The 4790-nt window shown below is 44.3% G+C and overlaps 1 pseudogene; it reads right to left on the bottom strand.

Moving 5' to 3' along the window:
* Positions 1–3386: 3386 nt before the first annotated feature.
* On the bottom strand, positions 3387–4012 carry LOC110540025 (NADH dehydrogenase [ubiquinone] iron-sulfur protein 8, mitochondrial-like; annotated as a pseudogene).
* Between the last annotated feature and the right edge of the window lie 778 nt (positions 4013–4790).

Here is a 4790-nt window from a genome sequence, read left to right as displayed (position 1 = left end):
TTGGAGAAGTTTCCATGAGGTGCTGAGAAGAAGGTAAATTCTTTTGTGTTTGGGTGTAAGGTTCTTTAAATGTCTGTTAGGTCCATTTGATTCATGACCTCTGTTAGAGATATTGTTTCTTTGTTTAATTTCTGTTTAGTTGACCTGTCCTTTGTTGAGAGTGGGGTGTTGAAGTCTCCCACTATTAGTGTGTGGGGATCTATGTGTGGTTTAAGTTTTATCAATGTTTCTTTCACAAATGTGGGTGCCCTTGTATTTGGGGCATAGATGTTCAGGATAGTGATGTCTTCTTGGTGGAATTTTCCCTTGATGAGTATGAAGTGTCCTTCCCCATCTCTTTTGATTAATTTTGGTTGAAAGACTATTTTATCAGATATTAGAATGGCTACTCCTCCTTGCTTCTTGTGTCCATTGCTTGAAAAGCCATCTTCCATCCCTTTACCCTCAGGTAATGTCTATCTTTGTGACTTAGGTGTGTTTCTTGTATACAACAGATTGCTGGGTTTTGTTTACGCATCCATTCTGTTAGTCTATGTCTTTTTATTGGAGAATTAAGTCCATTGATATTGAGAGAGATTAATGACCAGTGGCTGTTAGATCCTTTGAATTTCATGTTGGCTGTGGTCATACGGTTGTGTGCTTGGTTGCTTTTTGTTTTACTGTAGTGGGGTTATTTATTTCCTGTGTTTTCTTGAATGTAGCTAGCTTTCTTGGGTTGTATTTTCCCTTCCAGTGTCTTCTGTAATGCTGGATTTTTTCGTCGGTATTGTTGAAATTTGTTTTTGTCATTGAATATCTTGTTTTCTCCGTCTATGAGGACTGAGAGTTTTGCAGGGTATAGTAGCCTGGGCTGACATCTGTGTTCTCTTAGGGTCTGCATGATATCAGTCCAGGCCCTTCTGGCTTTCATAGTCTCTGTTGAAAAGTCAGGTGTGATTCTAATGGGTTTGCCATTATATGTTACTTGGCCTTTTTCTCTTGCCACTTTTTGTATTTTTTCTTTGTTCTGTATACTTACGGTTTTGATTATTATGTGGCAGGAGGATTTTCTTTTCTGGTCTAATTTTTGGGTGTTCTATAGGCCTCTTGTATTCTTATTGGCCTCTCCTTTAAGTTGGGGAAATTTTCTTCAATGATTTTGTTGAAAATATTTTCTGGGCCTTGGTGCAGGGAATCTTCTTTTTCCTCTATTCCTATTATTCTTAGGTTTTGTCTTTTTATGTTGTCTTGAATTTCTTGGATGGTCTGTGTCAGGAATTTTTTAGATTTAACATTTTCTTTGACAGATACATCTATTTCTTCCATTGTATCTTCCATACCTGAGATTCTTTCTTCCATTTCTTGTATCCTCTTGGTTATGCTAACCTCTGTAGTTCCTGCTTTTTTCCCTAAGTTCTTTCTCTCCACTATTTCTTCCATTTGTGTTTTTTTTAATTTTTCCAATTCTATCTTCAGGTCTTGAGCTATTTTGTTGGTTTCCTTCCCCGTCTGACTGTATTTTCATGTTTTTCCGTCAGTTCCTTCAGCTGTTTGTTTGAACAATCCACTGTTTCTTTTATTTCATTTAAGCATTTCCTCTCTAAAGGCCACAGACTGTTTGGCTGCAGCTTCCCGTATTTCTTCACGGATGGCCATAATCTCCTTGTCTTTAATTTTCTCCATTTCTTTACGGATAGCCATGATCTGTTTGTTTTTATCTTCCTCTAATTCTTTTCCTATTTTTTTTCTTTTTCTTTTTTTCTTTTTTTTTCTTTTCCTATTTTATTTGTTTCCTCTGTTATCTTCTTCATGAGCATAGATGTTAGGTCATCTCCTTGAATTTCATTTATGCTGGGGTGTCTAGGGCTATTTGCCCCTGGATAACTGGGTTCTGGAGATGCCATATTGCTCTGGCTTTTGTTGGTTGGACTTTTACGCTGTCCTCTACCCATTGGGCTATCTTAGTTGTTTGAATTTAGTTTTTGGTTGTTCCTGGACTCTTGTAGTGGAGAGAATCCCTTTGGCAGGAAGATGGTTTTTCCTGAAGGAAGCCTTTCCAGCTTTTTGGGTATAGTCACTGGATGTCCGGTGTTTTTCAGGAGTTGCTACAGCTCACCTCAGGCATAGAGACCTGGGTAGTAACTGTGGTCCTGATTAGTTGAGAGGGCTCTCCTCTCACTGGGAGAAGTCCTGGAGACAGTTGCCCTCCTTCTGGGTTTCTTGCTGTAAATTTAGTGATCAACTGCTGTAACCTGTTTGTCCCGTGGTTTGGTCGGTTTTGTTAGGGATAAATGGTTGCCCCTTGGAACATTATCTGGGGGGTTGATCTCAGGGTTCCCGGTCTCTTGTAGGTCTGAGGTTGGGGCTCTGTGCCCCAGAACCCAAGAGGTAATTTGTGGCGGATGAGTACTGCTCTGGTGTCTTGGGGCGCACAGTTCTGCCTGTAAGGTGTATTTGGTACAATGCAGACCTCTGGGCTGGTGGAGTGTGCCCCCGCCTGTTAGTCTGCGGAAGCTGAGTTTCCAATCACTCTGTGCTCCTTGTTTGGGCCCAGATCTGTGATGGCTGGGCGTACTCACCTGTCTGCGATCTGCAGGCTGCTAGACTTTCCCTAGGTGACCCCAGCAGCACGGTTTCTTCCTTCCCTGTGGGGTCCTCTCTGGACAGGGGTTCCCAGTCCCTGTTGTACTGGGGCGCACAGCTTGTCTGTACTGCTGAGCTGAGCGTGCAGATCTCTGCGTGGCAGGAGCTCAGTTGTGTTGGCGGTGGGTACCCGCCGTCCTAGTGACCTTCCGGGGATAGACTGGGTGACCCATGATCAGTCTGGCAACTTTGCTTCCCAGTGGGGTCCCCTCGTGGCTGGGACTCCCAGCCTCAGGCACCCTTGTGCCCACGGATCAGCCTGGGAAAGTGATTGGGACATGGACGCTTGTGGCTCCAGCCCAGAGACACAAAGCCCGCGTTACTCGGGATTTCTTCCGGGTTCTGGCTGGGTAGCCGTGAGTGGACCCGACCGATTCCCACACCATGGGAGCCTCCCCTCACCTGGGAAACATGATTGATGTAGTTTCAGGGCCCAGAGGTCAGTCTCCTGGTCTCTGCACGGCGAGTGCTGTCCTGCTTCTCAAACGCGATGCTCTCCCGGCGCTGCCATCTTGGCTCCCCCGTGTGTGTCAATCTTAATTGTAGATCATTCTAATACATCTGAACACCCCTGTTGTATTTAGTGCATTGGGTCTCCATTCCAATTTCTTTTTTGGTGTGCATACATCTTGGCTAAACAGTTATCATTTATTCCTGACCCTGTTTAAGTTATAGTGTGTGTGTGTGTTTTTTTAAATTTATTTTTGGGATTATAGTTTCTTTATGAGATACAGGGTTCACAAATCTGAGCCAGGTGTTCCAAGTCACTGGTGGCCAGAACTCCAATAGGGATAGTCAGCCTGGATGTTGGCAGTGATCTTCACCTCCCATTTGCTGCTCTTGTTGAATAGCTTCTTGTTGTTGTACAGCAATTCCTCATGTGTCTCAGTGGAGAACTCAAAGTTGGGGCCCTCCACAATGGCACCAACAAGGCAGGCCTCCTGGCAGAAATTGCAGTAGATACACTTGGTCACATTGATGTCATAGCGTGTGGTCCGGCAACTGCCATCAGCTCTTGGCTCAGCCTCAGGGTGATGACTTGTGCAGGACAGATGGCCTCACAGAGCTCCCAGGCTATGCAGCCTTCCTCCTCATATGGGTAGCAGAGCAATACATGCTCCCCACAGAAAGCGTTGACTCAGTGATTCCTTCTCATATGGGTGGTTGATGGTGACAGTCTCCTGAAAGCACAGCCCTCGGAAGAGTTCTGTCTACATCAGAGACAGTCACGGTCAGTCACAGATTTCACGTCCATCTCAAACTCCAGTACATTTGCCACTGCAAATGTTGCTGCCACTGCACTGTTATGGAGGCTTTGGCCATTAAGGTGTCCTGTACACATGGCCTGAGCCAAGGCCTGAGTCAGCATGGATGAGGTCAGGTGGTACATCACTTTCTCTCAGACCTTCTCCTTGACCTCTGACCCTATGAACATAGAAGAAATTTGGAGAGGCAACTAGTGCGCCTGAGGGAATGTGTGCTTTTAGGCTGCACCTTGCAGAAGGACCGACATAGAGGCAATGGGTAGTGGATCCTAAGACTTCACGAGATCAGTGGTAATACCCCATTTGAACCTGTCATTGCGCCACCCCAGCCCTGTCTTCGTCGCTTTGCCCTGGACACCATCTTCATATTTTGTTTTTTTGACCAAACATAAAAAGCCTTTGCCTATTAATGAGGGAGTCAATCACACTTACGGTGATTTTCTGAATGGGTGCTTACAATGGACATCATTTTTCCGTGGCTTGCATTTGTGTCTTCTGCTTTGTCTTAAGGGAGCCCAGCATTTTCAGGGATCTCCTCGAGCTAACGAGGAGGAGCTAACTTCATTCAAGCTCTCAGTTCAACCGTAACCATAGTCCCATTTTGTACCGATGTTTAGCTGTAGAATGGACCTGGAACACAATTATGGACAAAACATTAGAAAAGGAAAAGACTTGCAGATCTTTTAAAATTCTTTTTTAAAAAATATTTTTATATTAATTACAGTTTATTCACAACAAACTTCTTTTTAAGTGTTGGAGTGGCAGATCTGTGTACCTTGCTTGGGTAGCATTTCGCTTGTACTTCTACTAAAAACTCAGCAGCTTGTAGCATAGATGAGCCACTGTTTATAGAGATCAAACCTATGGAAAACATAGTGAGCTCTTTCAGTGTGTGTGCCCTCA

This window comes from Meriones unguiculatus, chromosome 2 (assembly GCF_030254825.1).
Source record: "Meriones unguiculatus strain TT.TT164.6M chromosome 2, Bangor_MerUng_6.1, whole genome shotgun sequence".
Taxonomy (NCBI): domain Eukaryota; kingdom Metazoa; phylum Chordata; class Mammalia; order Rodentia; family Muridae; genus Meriones; species Meriones unguiculatus.
This window is presented reverse-complemented; position numbering and strand designations above follow the sequence as displayed.